We start from the raw sequence: 18,450 nt of genomic DNA, 5'->3' as shown, positions 1-18,450 counted from the left end.
GTTTATATACACGCTCCAACTATATATATATATATATATATATATATATGTATATATATATATATATATATATTTGTATATATATAATGTATGCATGTATATATATATACACAAGCTGCAACTATACATATATATGTATATAAATGTGTATATATATATATATATATATATATATATATATATATATATATATATATATATATGTATATATATATATATATATATATATATATATGTATAAAATGTAGTAACAGACACCTTCTTAACAATATGTACAATATTTACTGTTTTTTGGTCATTTTAATCAAAGGACTTCCTTCCCTGGCACATTTATTTCCATTTCCATAGCAGCACACATCTGTCTTCCAGCAACACGTGTTCATACTTCCGGAAACAAACGCGCATGTCTTCTAATCATAGACTTGGTAACAGACAACAAAGATGTTTAATTTTGGACAAATAAGGATTCACAACTTTTATATTTTTGACGCTGAATATACGAATGGAGAATGAACTGCTGCTTACAGAAGCAAGCACGAAAAAGATGGTGAAACGTTGGCGCAGAGGGAAGCTGAGAGTGAGGACAGTGCGACTCGGTCACACTGCAAATGTGGAACTTTTGAGTTAAGCTTTGCCGAATTAACGGAGTGGCCAAATCAACTAGAAATGTAACCGGCCAGCTTGACCAAACCGACAAGGAATAAGTCACTGTACTATTGTTTGTAATACATGTAGCACATCACCGTGCAACCACAGTACATACACTGACGAGCTAACTGTGTAAAAACAAAATGAAATGTGGGCTAATACTTTACAGATACTGTAATATGATTGTTAAAGGCCTACTGAAATGAGATTTTCTTATTTAAACGGGGATAGCAGGTCCATTCTATGTGTCATACTTGATCATGTCGCGATATTGCCATATTTTTGCTGAAAGGATTTAGTAGAGAACATCGACGATAAAGTTCGCAACTTTTGGTCGCCAATAAAAAAGCCTTGCCTTTACCGGAAGTAGCAGACGATGTACGCGTGATGTCACAGGTTGTAGGACTCCTCACATCCTCACATTGTTTATAATCATAGCCAGCAGTAGCTAGAGCTATTCGGACCGAGAAAGCAACAATTTCCCCATTATTTTGAGCGAGGATTAAAGATTCGTGGATGAGGACGTTTAGAGCGAACTACTAGAAAAAAAAAGATAAGGCGACGGCTCCAGGCGGCGGCAGGTGGTGTTTCAGATGTAATTAGACACATTTACTAGGATAATTCTGTAAGATCCCTTATCTGCTTATTGTTTTAATAGTGTTTTAGTGAGATTGTAAAGTCATACCTGAAAGTCGGAGGGCTGCGGTGAACTCCAGTGTCTCTCAGAGAATCCGGGGAGCCAAGATCACAGCTGCCTTTTTGAGCTGCAGGAGGAGGTCCCATAATCCACTGAAGTCTCCGGTAAGAGTCGACTTAATATCACAATTTTCCCATCCAAACACTTGCTGGTTGACGTAGAGAAACATGTTCGCTTGACCACTCTGTGTTAAAGCTTCACAATAAAGAAACACCGGCTGTGTTTCGGTGCTAAAGGCAGCTGCAATCCACCGCTTTCCACCAACAGCATTATTCTTTATAGTCTCCATTATTAATTGAACAAATTGCAAAAGATTCAGCGAAACAGATGTCCAAATTACTGTGTAATTATGCTATGAAAAGAGACTACTTTTAGCCGTGTGTGGTGCTGGGCTAGTATGTCCGCTACAACCCGAGACGTCACACGCCATCATAGGCGTCATCATTCCGCAACGTTTTCAACAAGAAACTCTGCGGAAAATTTAAAAATGTAATTTAGTAAACTAAACCGGCCGTATTGGCATGTGTTGCAATGTTAATATTTCATCATTGATATATAAACTATCAGACTGCGTGGTCGGTAGTAGTGGGTTTCAGTAGGCCTTTAATTGTTTTCAGTCAGTACAGATTAGTGTTCTATCGCATACTTTTTTTTGCGGTACGAACTGCATTGCAGCACCAATTATTCTTGTGTACAACTATATTACATATCAAAATTCATCACAACAAATGCTTTAAAAAAAGATATACTGTATATTATGGGTATGAATTGTCGATTAATACTAAAAAAAAAAGAATGAAAGATGCATATCATTTCTAAAAAGTTTCTGACATTGCCGATAGCTTTATTACCATGTCTCTTGCATGCGTTGCTTTGCAGCATGGGGGGTCTCGGCGGTGGCACACTTCCTTTGACCTGAGGGTTATCTCCATGGTAATCCCTGTTATACAGCCCCCGTGAGGGAAGATGGAGGCTACTGGCTGATACCTGCACACTTCCAAACAGCTGCTCTGCCGTGCATGGTGGTCGCAGATAACCGATGCGCGAGAAGACTGGTTGGTAATTGTCTTTTCATAATGGAAAACTAATTAAAAATGCAGTGAAAAGGCATTGACCAGGAAAGCTTTTTAACTGTACCCTCATTGAAGAGCTTTAAAGGGGAACATTATCACAATTTCAAAAGGGTTAAAAACAATAAAAATCAGTCCCCAGTGGCTTGTTGTATTTTTTGAATTTTTTTTCAAAATTTTACCGGTCTCGGAATATCCCTAAATAAAGCTTTAAAGTGCCTTATTTTCGCTATCTTCGAAGACACTGGCCATTTCCCTGTGACGTCACAAAGTGCTGCCAATGTAAACAAACAATGGCAAATAGCACTGCAAGATATAGCGACATTAGCTCGGATTCAAACTCGGATTTCAGTGACTTAAGCGATTCAACAGATTACGCATGTATTGAAACAGATGGTTGGAGTATGAAAGTATTGAAGAAGAAACTGAAGCTATTGAGCGAATAGCTATTGACGGTATTCATAGCCATAGCATGGCCGAATAGCTGCGTTAGCATCACCGGTAAAATGTGCGGACCAAACGATCAGGACTTTCGCATCTTTTGACACTGGAGCAACTTAAATCCGTCGATTGGTAAGTGTTTTTTTCGCATTAAATGTGGGTGGAAGGAAACATAATATAGTTGCTAATGCATCTGCAGGTTATCCATACATCTCTGTTCCATGTCTGCTTTAGCACCGCCGGTAAATAGAATGTTAGCATCGATTAGCGTAGCATGTTAGCATCGATTAGCTGGCAGTCAACATCAACAAAACTCACCTTTGTGATTTCGTTGACTATCGTTGCAAATGCATCTGCAGGTTAGCCATACATCTCTGTGCCATGTCTGCTTTAGCATCGCCGGTCAAATGTGGAGACTCAATGGGGGTCTGGCGGCAGACACTTTGGCATCTTCGGACCAGTGGTGCAACTTGAATCCCTCCCTGTTAGTGTTGTTACACCCTCTGACAACACACCGACGAGGCATGATGTCTCCAAGGTTCCAAAAAATAGTCAAAACAACGGAAAATAACAGAGCTGAGACCCGGTGTTTGTAATGTGTTGAAAATGAAAATGGCGGCTGTATTACGTCGGCGACGTCACATTCTGACGTCATCGCCTCCAGCGTGATAAACAGAAAGGCGTTTAATTCGCCAAAATTCACCAATTTAGAGTTGGGAAATCGGTTTAAAAAATATATGGTCTTTTTTCTGCATCATCAAGGTATATATTGACGCTTACATAGGTCTGGTGATAATGTTCCCCTTTAAGAAGGCATGTGGTGGTAAGTGAAGGCCTCGGGTCTTAGAAATGCAAACACGGCGATGGAGAAGAAGGCATGCTTATTCCTGCACATGCCCCACATGTGTGTCTCTGCATGCTCCATTTGACATAACGTGTGTTTGGGTTGAGTCCAGGGTCACCATGCTTTCTCCTGACACTTTTATACACTCAACAGATGAGCGTCTGCTCGCGCTGTGACAACCAGACGATAACTTCCTCCCTCTTGAGCGTTTAAAAGCGAGCGTGTCGCAGTGCCGTATTTATGTTTGGGCCCCAGATAGTCCGTCTCACTGGGACTGTACAGCCCCTCCACACAGGCATGGCTCCCGTGTGTTGACGTTTTGAAAAACCAAACAGTGAAACATGAACCCCGGGTGAGTGAGTGAGTGAGGAGGAGAAGCAGCGGTTTGGTGTGGAGGGGAGAGACCCGGTTGCAAAAATGAACAAATAATTACGGAAAGGCTTTTTTGCACGGAAAAGCATTTTCTGATGAGGATTTGGATGGGCTTGAGGGCCACCATCTCCCCGAAGGCCTTCCTCTGTGTGTACAGGCTGCTCTCACAAGTTGGCTTAAGTCATGTGTTGGAGGAAATCTGTTTCCAATATGTGCGTTTCCTGCATTCACAGGAAGCGGCCCCTGCGCTCAAAGCAAGCGTGTGCAGCTACTGCACCTCCTTTTCTGTCCCTTCTGTTCTGTGGAACCACAGACCCCAGAACTGAACCTCCTATATTTAACATGGTCGGCAGATGGAATTAGAATAGCACTCAGTAGAGCGCCTGCCAACGTGGAAATGTTAACAAACGATTTGCGTTTTGTTTGTCTGACCACATTGGGATTAGCAGCACTTTCTGTAATCAGCGTGATGCACTCTGACAACAACTAGGCAGTAAAGTTGTCTTATTGTGGGGAAACGAAAGACAAAGACATATGTTTTACTACTGCCAGTAAACTCCTGGTTTAACATATAATGAATAATTAAAAAAGGTCATGTGACGGTAAAGTAAAGCTGTATTGTTTACCTTTTTGGGGTAATGCTTCTGTTGTGACTGAAACCGTGAAAAGTAAAGTCCCTTGTCTGCTATATTTACCAGATTTGTACCGAATCTAACTAAGGTCGTTATGTATGTCTGTCTGTCAGGTATACCGATACTTTTGAAATTAAAAGGGACCACAAAAATGTCATTATTGGCTTCATTTTAACAGAAAATCTTACGAAACATTAACCATATGGCACTCTATTTATTAGTAGGTATACCGCACAACCCTTGTAAGTGTGCGTGTGTGTGTGTGTGTATTGTATATAGTTATATGTATGGATGAATATGTTTATTTGTGTATATATGTATATTTGTGTAGATATATGTATGTGTGTGTGTGTATAATGTATGTATGTGTATGTGTATATATATATATATATATATATATATATATATATATATATATATATATATATATATATATATATATATATATATATATGTATGTGTGTGGATTTTTTCCCCTTAAATTTTTATTTTCAGGAGGTTGTATATACTGTATTCCCCTGCGTGTGTTCGTGAGTTAGGGACATAACTCAAAAAGTTATGGTCGTATTTTGATGAAGCTTTCAGGAAATGTCTGAATTTGGATATGGAGCAATTGATAAGGTTTGGGCCTGATCCAGATAATTTATTTTACCTATCATACGAGGCAGAACTTCTCTGTGTATGTATGCTACCGGCCCCACCTCCACCCACAGAGATGAACAGAGTAGATGACTATAGAAATATGTATATATATTTATAGCAACACAGCTCAAAAAATGATTGATGGCTTTTAATAAAACGTTCAGGAATTGTCAGAAATTGAACAAGGAACACGTGATTAGATTTTGGGGTCGATCTGGACTCAGGATTGTTTAACATGATTCTTTACTATTGGGGGTTAAGGCCTGGCAGAGGTCTGCGCTGTCTTGAGTGTTTAATATTTTGTTTTTACAATTACATGATGGTCTTGATCAAATGCATTTGCGTGCTTTAAAAGGATTTGCCCCTCATTTAAGTTTTATTTATTTAAAAAACTAGGGTTGTCTAAAATAACAAGCTAACTCATGTGATAAATCACTAAAAATTATCGCATTAATCAAATATATGGATGAATCACAGCACATGCTCCCTTACCTTAAATGCGGATGGTTACCTGTAAGGCTGGCAAGTTTCACTTCAAAATACACAGAGATGAGACTTTTAAATATAACTGTTAGCAAGTTTGGAACAAATATTGCAAGGTAAACATGCTCAGTGGCCAAGTGGTTAGAGTGTCCGTCCTGAGATCGGTAAGTGAGTGGAAAAGTGTTCTGTGGTCTGACAAGTCCACATTTCAAATTATATTTGGAAACTGTGGACGTGGTGTCCTCCGGAACAAAGAGCAAAATAACCATCCGGATTGTTATAGGCGCAAAGTTCAAAAGCCAGCATCTGTGATGGTATGGGGGTGTATTAGTGCCCAAGGCATGGGTAACTTACACATCTGTGAAGGCACCATTAATGCTGAAAGGTACATACAGGTTTTGGAGCAACCAAAGACTATAAGAATTGGACCCATTACCTCCCTGCTTGGCACTCGGCATCAAGGGTTGGAATTGCGGGTTCAATCAGCAAAATGACTCCCAAGCGAGGCCACCACTGCTGCTCACTGCTCCCCTCATCCCTCAGGGGGTGGAACATGGGGATGGGTCAAATGCAGAGGATAATTTCACCACACCTAGTGTGTGTGTGACTATCAATTAATCAATCAATCAATGTTTATTTATATAGCCCCAAATCACAAATGTCTCAAAGGACTGCACAAATCATTACGACTACAACATCCTCGGAAGAACCCACAAAAGGGCAAGGAAAACTCACACCCAGTGGGCAGGGAGAATTCACATCCAGTGGGACGCCAGTGACAATGCTGACTATGAGAAACCTTGGAGAGGACCTCAGATGTGGGCAACCCACCCCCCCCCCCCCCCCTCTAGGGGACCGAAAGCAATGGATGTCGAGCGGGTCTAACATGATACTGTGAAAGTTCAATCCATAGTGGCTCCAACACAGCCGTGAGAGTTCAGTTCAAGCGGATCCAAGACAGCAGCGAGAGTCCCGTCCACAGGAAACCATCTCAAGCGGAGGCGGTTCAGCAGCGTAGAGATGTCCCCAACCGATACAGGCGAGCGGTCCATCCTGGGTCCCGACGAGCGGTCCATCCTGGGTCTCGACTCTGGACAGCCAGAGTCAGTGGTACTTTAACTTCAACTACACTTTACTGTATGACATTCTGACAATCAAATTGCATCGGGGTCTTTTTTTAAAGTTAATTTCAATCATGCAAATGTGTAGTAACCTGTGATTAATCTGATTTAAAAATATCAATTGTTTGATGTAGGGCTGGGCGATATGGCCTTTTTTTAATATCGTGATATTTTTAGGCCATATCGCAATATACGATCTATATCTCGGTATTTTGCCTTAGCCTTGAATGAACACTTTGTTGCGACCCGCTGCTCGGATCTGTACATATTCTGGTTTATTGTTCCATTTTTGTATCACCCTGTTGTTTGACGTCTTTATTTCCTGTTTAGTCTGTCACCATGGTAGTTCATTAGTTCACCTGCCCCTTATCTACGCAGACCTGTTTTCTTCTAATCACCTCCCTTATTTAAACTCGCCCCTTTTCGTTATTCATTCTCGGATCCTAATTCGCCCACGCGCAACAGTGACAACTCTCCTCATTCTTCGTATGTATTTTCTCGCTAGCTCTCACACTATGCCACTTGTTTATTCCAGTTTCCATACTGATGATTTGATTTCTCGTTTGTGCCCTCGAGCCAAGTTTTAGTTTCCTAGTGTTATCCTAGCTTTCACGCTAGCGTCTTTTGTTTGCCTTCTCTTTACACCAGTGTTTCTAGCTTTTTATTATTTAATAAATCCATTTTATATCATACCTTTGCTGTGTTCTGCTTCGACGCATCCTTGGAAAAACCACACCGGCATTACCATGCCGAAGAAGAGTCATCACACACTTTATACATATAGTCACAGCAGGATGATGATTCTATGTCTACATTAAAACATTCTTGTTCATACTGCATTAATATATGATCATTTGAAACTTTTAAGCAGAGAAGGAAATCACAACTTAGTCAATTTACCAAAACTGTATTTATTAAAGTTATTATCAGGTGACTTTTCAAATGCCATCCATCCATCCGTCCATCTTCTTCCGCTTATCCGAGGTCGGGTCGCGGGGGCAACAGCCTAAGCAGGGAAACCCAGACTTCCCTTTCCCCAGCCACTTCGTCTAGCTCTTCCCGGGGGATCCCGAGGCGTTCCCAGGCCAGCCGGGAGACATAGTCTTCCCAACGTGTCCTGGGTCTTCCCCGTGGCCTCCTACCGGTTGGACGTGCCCTAAACACCTCCCTCGGGAGGCGTTCGGGTGGCATCCTGACCAGATGCCCGAACCACCTCATCTGGCTCCTCTCGATGTGGAGGAGCAGCGGCTTTACTTTGAGTTCCTCCCGGATGGCAGAGCTTCTCACCCTATCTCTAAGGGAGAGCCCCGCCACACGGCGGAGGAAACTAATTTCGGCCACTTGTACCCGTGATCTTATCCTTTCGGTCATGACCCAAAGCTCATGACCATAGGTGAGGATGGGAACGTAGATCGACCGGTAAATTGAGAGCTTTGCCTTCCGGCTCAGCTCCTTCTTCACCACAACGGATCGGTACAACGTCCTCATTACTGAAGACGCCGCACCGTAAGACTTTTCAAATGATGCTACATATTAGCAGTAATGCTATTTTTGGTAGCAACGCTTGTGCCCCACACTTGACAAATTAAAGTTGTCTGTTCGACATATTCCCACTTAAAGCCGAACCACCGCCAGACGATGGACCCCATGCTGTTTTTCTTGGGAATGAATTCTTCCTTCGTTTGTTACCAGATTCGCACCTTCTTTCGCACCTTCGCAACTCTCCGCTAGCATCACGGCTAACGTTAGCCACGCTGCTACCTCTCTGCTGGGCGAGGGCGTATACGTATGTGACGTATGTAAGAACCTGCGCTTACACTCTGTGAGAAAGAGACACAAGAAGGAGTGAGAAGAGCCTGTAGTGTAATGCCCGCAGCTAAAAACAACTGCGTGAGAACGTATACTCGAATATTAAGATATAGTCATTTTCTATATTGCACAGAGACAAACCCGCGATATATCGCCCAGCCCTAGTTTGACATTACTTTTACAAACAAATTTAAAATCCCAACAATGCTAACTATTTTATTTCAGAAGTAGGTGTCAAGTCTCAAAAGTATGCATTGTTAACTAGGAATACAGGTGGAAATAAAGGAAAGTAACGTTATCCAAATGTGACATCAGTTCGAACGGTTGCCTGATCCGCTGCTTATCCAAACTAACATTGCAATGTTGTATTTTCAATCCTATTTTTGATTTTAAAAGCGGCAGTGTAACATAATATTTCCCAGGGGATGCACTTCCATCGCACCCACCGCATACCCCAGCACGGTCAGCCAAGAGGATGTCAGAGAGCTGCACTTTAAATCAGCTGCTGCAATAGTTTTGGTTTGCACTCTTTAATTTGGCGAGGATTTGCCCTTTTACAAAGTTGAGGTCAGATAATGTGACCATTTTTTGCCCTGTAAATAACATGACATCATATTATATTCTTATAGCTTTCCCAGGGATGTGTGGTATGTTCATGCACTCACTAATGATACAAGATCTTAAAGGATTGTGACGACAGCAGATATATATCTGGATGAGAGAAGTGAGTTGCGGTCCCCTTCTGGACTCTTAACTGGTCCCTGTTTTAAACAATAGTCAAGTTTTATATAGCTTTTATGACTTACGGCACTTTGCCAGGCTGTTAACCCTTGAGTCAGGCCCCCAAGGACGTGCATGACCCGGCTTCATCTGGCCCCAAAAAACACTTATACATTCACTGTGACAGTAAAAGAAGGTATTGCTTTCTTAAGTGCATTCTGCAAAGAAGTGCACCACTACAACTATCTCTTTAAAATCATCATACTTTTTGGGATTGACACTGACAGATACTGCATGTAATTTAACTGTGTGTTGAATAGGGTTGCAATTAACGACTATTTATATAGTTGACTCGTCATCGACTATTTTAACAATCAGCTGACTCGTCTGATTATAAAGCGTACACTGCAAAAAGTCAGTGTTCAAAAACAAGAAAAAAAATACAAAAATTAGGGGTATTTTACTTGAACTTAGGAAAATTATCTGCCAATAGAACAGGAAAATTTGGCTTGTCAAGACTTTCCAAAACAAGTAAAATTAGCGAACCTCAATGAACCCAAAAAATCCTTAAAATAAGTATATTCTCACTAATAACAAGTGCACTTTTCTTGATAGAAAAAAAATATGAGACCTTTTTCAGGGACCAGCTTTCCACGTGGGACAGATAAATACATGGATAGTAGAGATGTGCGGTTTGCGGTCTCATCCGCGGAATCCGCGGATAAACCGTGGGTCGGGCGGTTGACATGACGAAAAAATAGATTTTTATTAGATTCAGGCGGGTGGCGGTTGAACCATCCGGAAATATTTGATATACATGGTCCTGGGATCGGTATTCTTTGCCATTCAAGGAGCCTTTCAAGCAAAGTAGTCAATAGGAGACGCTATTATTCTCAAGAATGACTGCCGGCAGTCACCCAGATAATAACTATTAGGGCGTGCTGTGAAGTCATTGGCTTCGTCGCCTATTACAACATGTACGATCTGCTTGTCAGTCCTGCATCATGTTGTGTGTGGTTTCCGCAGCAACACGCACACGACTGGAAGGCATACTGGATGACACAGAGTACACTAATGGTTGTGATATACACAATTTTAACACTTTTAGTAATATGCGCCACACTATGAAGCCCCACCAATTAAGAACGACAAACACATTTTGGGAGAACATCCTCACAGTAAGACAGGGGTAGGGAACCTATGGCTTTAGAGCCAGATGTGGCTCTTTTGATGACTGCATCTGGCTCTCAGATAAATTTTAGCTGACATTGCTTAACACGATAAGAAATGAATAAATCCGCTGGTAATCACAGTATCAAAAATAACGTTCAAAATATAAAACATTCTCATGCATTTTCATCCATCCATCCGGTTTCTACCGCACCTGTTCAAGAAGTCGCATTAATGGTAAGAAGTATTTTATTTATTTTTGGCTAGCCTCAGAATAACAACGTTATTAAAAAGAATAAGAGACTTATTATTCTCTAAAAATGTTGGTCTTTCTTAAAAATGCACGCATATAGTTGTATTCAGTGTTGAAAAAAAAAAGTTGTATGGCTCTCACAGAAATTCTTTTTAAAATATTTGGCTTGTATGACTCTCAGCCAAAAAGGTTCCCGACCCCTGCAGTAAGACAACATAAACGCAACACAACAAAAACCCAGAATCCTTTGTATTCATGACACTTCCTGACTATTTTATACACCCCGCTAGCAGCAAACCCCCCCAGCACGCGTATGATGACGCGTGCGCATGACGTCACCGGTTGTAGCGGACATATTAGCCCAGCACCACTTATGTTTCTTCCAGCCCGATCGAAGCTATAAGTTGTCTGCTTTAATCGCATAATTACACAGTTCTCTGAACATCTGTGTTGCTGAATCTTTTGCAATTTGTTCAATTAATAAAGGAGCCTACAAAGAAGAAAGTTGGTGGAAAGCGATGTATTGCGGCCGGCTGTAGCAAAACAAACACAGTCTGTTTTTTTTTGTTTTTTTTACATTTCCTAAAGATGACGGTGAAGCTTTAATATGGAACAGAGCGGTTAAGCGAACATGGTTCTCTACCACATGTCAACCGGCAGGTTTCGGTGAGAAAATTGTGGTAAAAAGTTGGCTCTTAACATAGACATGAGCGGAACTTGTGTCGTTCTTCCTGCAGCTGTCAAAGAGGCAGCTGCGACTCTCTTGGCTCCTCCGTGGCTTCCCTCAGAGACACTGGCGGTCACCACACCCCTCCGACTTTCAGGTATGACTATATAATCTCACTAAAACATTAGTAACTCAATAAGCAGATAAGGGATTTTCCAGAATTATCCTAGTAAATGTGTCTAATAACATCTGAGTCGCTCCCACTGCCCTTTTTTTTCTTCTTCTTCTTCTAGTCCTTAGCTCTCGCTATCCTCATCCACGAATGTTTCATCTTCGCTCAAATTAACGGGTAAATTGTCGCTTTCTCGGTCCGAATCGCTCTAGCTGCTGGTGGCTATGATTGTAAACAATGTTCAGATGTTAGGAGCTCTACAACCAGTGACGTCACGCGCACATCGTCTGCTACTTCCGGTACAGGCAAGGCTTTTTTATTGGCGACCAAAAGTTGCTAACTTTATCGTCGATGTTCTCTACTAAATCCTTTCAGCAAAAATATGGCAATATCGCAAAATGATCAAGTATAACAGACAGAATGGACCTGCTATCCCCGTTTAAATAAGAAAATCTCATTTCAGTAGGCCTTTAAGTGGGAGAGAATGTGATAGTTTATAAATTATTCAATGGGTTTCACTGCTCTTAGTAACACTGCAGTTTTTTTAGAAAGTAAAAACACAATCAAAAACAAATGTATACATATTTAATATGCATATTGTATCTTTTTTTTTCAAACAAATATAAGAACAAATCAAAATAGTCAATCGTAATACCTCAAACATAAATGTGCAAAAACAAAGAGTGAGTCAACACAAGAGTCTTTAAATAGAAGTTTAGCGGTTAAAAAAAGGTTAAAACAAAATAAGCACTAACTGTTGATTTTGGCTACATGGTTACAAAAAAGGCTGATTGTATTTGCCTTTATTTTCCCAGTGGCAGCGGAGGAGGAGAGCTTCAGGGCTGCACCGTGTCCATCGGAGTTGTTTATATACCGCGCTGCAAGGTTAAATGTCCTTTTTTCCCTTGTTTGAAACAGAGAGATCAAGGTTACGCTGGCTGATTTTTAAGACATGTTATACTGTCAGGCTCTTGTTTCGTTGTAATGGCCTTGTGTTCCTCCTTGGCTCATTAGGTTCGTGGAGATCACCCGGCCTGCAGACTATGGGAGAGGGAGCACTCACTGCTGTGGGCTGCTGTGTGGAATAACTTGTACACGCAATGGAAGGTGAGAGCTGGCTTGTGGACACGCTCAATCAGTCTCCATATGGGGCCTGATTTACATTTGACTACTGTTATTGCCAGAAAACGTGCTGAGAGTGGTGATACATCAGCAGCATATGGAAAAATGAGCATGAGGGAGACTTTTAACCACAGAGCTAAGATGCTTGGTGCAGATATGTGAGTGTAACGGGGATCCTCATGATCATTCCTATTCAGACATGTCATGACTCCATCTGGATGAATGTTAGGTAAGTCAGTGCAGGCGAGTAACAAAATACAGCAGCAGATGAGGAGTTTTTGAAAGCGCTATCACGTATCTGAGCCAGGTAGGAGGATAGAGGGGGAAAAAAAATTTCAGTGCAGAAGCAAGCGTCAAGACCTTTCAGTCTCGCCTTACCATGACGACTGCCAATGTGAGGAGCGTGTTGATTGACAGGTAATGAAAACCAGGTGAGTATCAATCAGGCCAGCCGGTCCCGACGTAAGGTCACCAAGGGTTGGCCAGAGAGGTCGGCCCCCACCTCAGGGGGGCCAGACTGAGCTGAAAGTCCAAGAGTCGGTTTTCAATTAAGTCACAGCTCAAAGTGTCAGCAGTATATATATGAGCGATTGTCTGGTCACTCCTCACACGGGACTCCTCATCCGTCTTTTACCTTATGAAGGAATCAAAGAAGACCCGTGTCTATCAAACATGACCCGCTGACTCGCTCACCCTCACTTTGGCACATCCATCACGCTTTTATCAGTCTGCGACACACTCGCTTTATCTGTGAAATCACACACACACACTCCTTTGACTTTGATCATGCCATTGAGGAAATTGTGGCTTTAATTGGACGGCACATAAATCTGTGGGATTTGCTTCATAATACGTGGTGTTACAAATATTTGTAGGACCAAAAAGTTACTGTCATTGTGATTTATTGGAGTTGTATACCACTGCAAACTACAGTACTAATATCATTTATCAATCCATCCATTTTCTTCCGCTTATTCCCTTTTGGGGTGGCGGGGGGCGCAGGTGCCTATCTCAGCTACAATCGGGCGGAAGGCGGTGTACACCTCATCGCAGTAATATGATTTATCTAAAATGAAATTTAAAAAAGGACTTAAAACAAGTGTCACCAAATTTTACTCCAAGTATTGAGTTGCTAATTGTTGTGTGGGCACATGTATTAAAAAAAAAACTTTTACTCCCTGAGTTAGTACTATATATTTTTTTATGGTGGTCTTGCGTGCGTACAGATTTTTGAAAAATCTGCCATTTTACCCTACATAATTATAAATTGTTAGTGTTGTGCGGGCTTCGAGAAAACATATGTTCCATAATTTTATTCCGCATATTCTGCTTGACGTTTTCATTGTTTTGCAAGCATACAGATTCAAAATGATACTAACAAAAATTCCAAATCTGACATTTTACTCTCCACTATTATGAGTTGTTAGTGTTGTGCAGGCATATAAAAAAAGGTTTTCCATAATTTTACTCCACATATCATGCTAAATGTTTGTGTTGTGTAAGCATATAGATTTAAAAAACATAAAAAAATCTAAAATTTTATTCTAAACTATTATAAGTTGTTAGTGTTGTGCAGGCATCATATATATATATATATATATATATATATATATATATATATATATATATATATATATATATATATATATATATATATATATAATATGCAATAATTTTTACAATCATAAAAAAGAAAATAAAAGAAAGGACGTGTGTGTTCTTGTCCCTCATAATATTTGTGACCAATTGGAAAATATTCAAACATGTGCACTTAAAGGCCTACTAAAATGAGATTTTCTTATTTAAACGGGGATAGCAGGTCCGTTCTATGTGTCATACGTGATCATTTCGCGATATTGCCATATTTTTGCTGAATGGATTTAGTAGAGAACATCGATAAAGTTTGCAACTTTTGGTCACTAATAAAACAGCCTTGCCTGTACAGGAAGTAGCAGACGATGTGCGCGTAACGTCACTGGTTGTGGAGCTCCTCACATCCGCACATTGTTTACAATCATGGCCACCAGCAGCTAGAGCGATTCTGACCGAGAAAGTGACAATTTCCCTATTAATTTGTGCTAGGATGAAAGATTTGTGGATGATGATTGTGAGAGTGAAGGACTAGAAGGAAAGAAAAAAAAAAGACGAGGGCAGTGGGAGCGATTCAGATGTTATTAGACACATTTACTAGGATTATTCTGGAAAATCCCTTATCTGCTTATTGTGTTACTAGTGTTTTAGTGAGATTATGTAGTCATACCTGAAAGTCGGAGGGGTGTGGTGACCGCCAGTGTCTCTGATGGAAGCCACGGAGGAGCCAAGAGAGTCCACAACTGCCTCTTTTGACAGCTGCAGGAGGAACGACACAAGCTCCGCTCATGTCTACGGTAGAGCCGACTTATTATCACAATTGGTAGAGAACTATGTTCGCTTGACCGCTGTGTTCCATACTAAAGCTTCACCGTCATCTTTAGGGAATGTAAACAAAGAAACAACAACTGTGTTTGTGTTGCTACAGCCGGCTGCAATACACCGCTTTCCACCAATATCTTTCTTCTTTGTAGTCTCCATTATTAATTGAACATATTGCAAAAGATTCAGCAACACAGATTTCCAGAGAACTGTGGAAGTATGTGATTAAAACAGACTACTTATAGCTTAGATTGGGCTGGAAGAACATGTCCGCTACAACCGGTGACGTCATGCGTCATCATTCCGCGACGTTTTTAACAGGATTTAAAATTGCTATTAAGTAAACTAAACCAGCCGTATTTGCATGTGTTGCAATGTTAATATTTCATCATTGATATATAAACTTTCAGACTGCGTGGTCGGTAGTAGTGGCTTTCAGTAGGCCTTTAAAGTATTGATGATTCAGTGCTGACCTCAACGTTGAACCCAGAGACTCAAACGCCAGCATTGGCTCCAGAGATGGTGTGCGCACTCACTTCTGCACGCATGTATGGATGGGAAACCGGAAGTACTACAGAAAAATCCAACATTTTGTCAGTTTTGCCATACTCCAGACATGGATGAAAACTACTTTTGGGACCTGAGGAAGAGGAGGAGGGAGAGTGCAGGACAGACGAGTGAGCAAGATGTGCAGAAGGAGTTTGAGGCACTGTTTCCTGTGTGTATTTCACTTCCTGTGGGTTTAATGTGCAGTTCAGCGCCAGGGGCCTGTTTCCTGTGTGTGATGGGTGCCAGGCCCCCACGCACCCCGACACAGACACACACACACACACATCAATGTTAGAAACGGAGTAGGCAGATGGCGCAAACATCAGGACAGCTTTTATATACACACTTGAAGAGCTTTAGAATATGTTACACTCGTGAGACCAGCTCTTTCCCATTGGCCCTACACGTGCAAGTCCCTGCCATGGTTTGTAAGTGAAAAAATTTAACAAATTTGTTTTTATATTATCATTAATTAGTCTAACACAGGGGTCGGCAACCTAAAATGTTGAAATAGCCATATTGGACCAAAAATACAGAAACAAATCTGTCTGGAGCCGCAAAACAAATTTAAAAGCCATATTACATACAGATAGTGTGTCATGAGATATAAGTTGAATTAAGAGGACTTAAAGGAAACCAAATAAGCTCCAATACTGTATAGGTACAAATGATGCAATATGTACATACAGTTAGCGTAAGGGGCATGTTAGCATTGATTAGCTTGCAGTCATGCAGTGACCAAATATGTCTGATTAGCTCTCCACACAAGTCAATACCGTCAACAAAACTCACCTTAGTGCATTCATGCACAACGTTAAAAGTTTGGTGGACAAGATTAGACAGAAAAAGAAGTGGCATAAAACACGTCTTAGAAAGTCGGAGAAAGTTATACATGTAAACAAACTAGGGTGAGTTCAAGGACCGCCAAAATTAGTAGGACAAAACGGTGCTCGCCAAATACTCGAATCAGTGAAGCATGTTTGATATAAATAGTGGGATCTATAACAATTAGGGAGGTTTGTGTCATGTTTGTCCTCCTGCAGAAACTACATTTAAACAAAAAATATATTTTTTTCCTCTCATCTTTTTCCATTTTTCATACATTTTTGAGAAAGCTCCAGAGAGCCACTAGTGCGGCGCTAAAGAGCCGAGGGTTGCCGACCCCCGGTCTAACATAGTGCTGCTACAAAGATCTGAAGTGTATTTTTATTTTTTTATTTAATTCAGCGTTATGATTGCTGTTTGCCTGTTCCACAGATGGTAAGATGTTTAATTCTTTTTTTATTTTTATTTTTTACTTACCATTGAATTTACATGACTGAGCAAAACAGTTTTGGGGTTTTTTGTTACAAAACCCAAAACCAGTGAAGTTGGCACGTTGTGTAAATCGTAAACAAAAACAGAATACAATGATTTTTCCAATCGTTTACAACCTATATGCAGCTGAATAGACTGGAAAGACTTTGCTGTGCCGGAGATCATCTAAGATGGACTGATGCAAAGTGGAAAAGTGTTCTGTGGTCTGACGAGTCCACATTTCAAATTATATTTGGAAACTGTGGACGTGGTGTCCTCCGGAACAAAGAGGAAGATAACCATCCGGATTGTTCTCGGCGCAAAGTTCAAAAGCCAGCATCTGTGATGCTATGGGGGGTATATTAGTGCCCAAAACGTGGGTAACTTACACATCTGTGAAGGCACCATTAATGCTGAAAGGTACATACAGGTTTTGGAGCAACATATGTTGTCATCCAAGCAACGTCTTTTTCATGGACGCCCCTGCTTATTTCAGCAAGACGAGGCCAAGCCACATTCTGCACGTGTTACAACAGCGTGGCTTCATAGTAAAAGAGTGCAGGTACTAGACTGCCCTGCCTGTAGTCCAGGACCTGTCTCCCATTGAAAATGTGTGGCACAATATGAAGCCTAAAATACCACAACGGACACCCTGGACTGTTGACAACTTAAGCTGTACATCAAGCAAGAATGGGAAAGAATTCCACCTGACAAGTTTAAAAAATGGTCTCCTCAGTTCCCAAACATTTACTGAGTGTTGTTAAAAGTAAAGGCCATGTAACACAGTGGTAAAAATGCCCCTGTGACAACTTTTTTGCAATGTGTTGCATTACATTCTAAGTTAAGGATTATTTGCACAAAAAAACAATAAGATTGTCAGTTCAAACATTAAATATTTTGTCTTTGCAGTTTATTCAATTGAATATAAGTTGAAAAGGATCACAGTGTTCTGTTTTTATTTACAAATTACACAACGTGCCAACTTCACTGGTTTTGGCTTTTGTAATTGGTTTCGCATAGTGGCGACTTGTCCAGGGTGTACAATGCCTTCTGCCCGAGTGCAGCTGGGATAGGCTCCAGCCCCCTTGCGACACTGAGAGAAATAAACAAGCGGTAATTGATTGATGGATGGATTGATGGTTTTGCATGGCGAGCTCAATGACATTATTGAACACTCCTTGTTTAGAAATTCACTAACGTGCTTTCTCCATTTGCAAATAACGACAGTAACGTGATGAAATGTTTAGGTGAGGTCATCAACCAGGACTTTTCCTCACCCACAGCGCGTTTGGTAAATAGCGGCAGTTAAAGGGGAATTTCACTTTTTGGG

At 40.9% G+C, this 18,450-nt stretch overlaps 1 long non-coding RNA gene across 2 annotated transcripts in view; it reads left to right on the top strand.

The window, feature by feature from the left end:
• LOC133535151 (uncharacterized) overlaps positions 1-18,450 on the top strand; it is a 100,606-nt gene that overhangs the window by 46,809 nt on the left and 35,347 nt on the right. For both annotated transcript variants that reach the window (XR_009802161.1, XR_009802159.1), the window contains exons 4-5: positions 12,557-12,626; positions 12,756-12,848. This is a non-coding gene — a long non-coding RNA (uncharacterized LOC133535151). The remainder of the gene's footprint in view (positions 1-12,556; positions 12,627-12,755; positions 12,849-18,450) is intronic.

Source organism: Nerophis ophidion, linkage group LG02 (genome assembly GCF_033978795.1).
Source record: "Nerophis ophidion isolate RoL-2023_Sa linkage group LG02, RoL_Noph_v1.0, whole genome shotgun sequence".
In the NCBI taxonomy this organism is placed as follows: Eukaryota; Metazoa; Chordata; class Actinopteri; order Syngnathiformes; family Syngnathidae; genus Nerophis; species Nerophis ophidion.
This window is presented reverse-complemented; position numbering and strand designations above follow the sequence as displayed.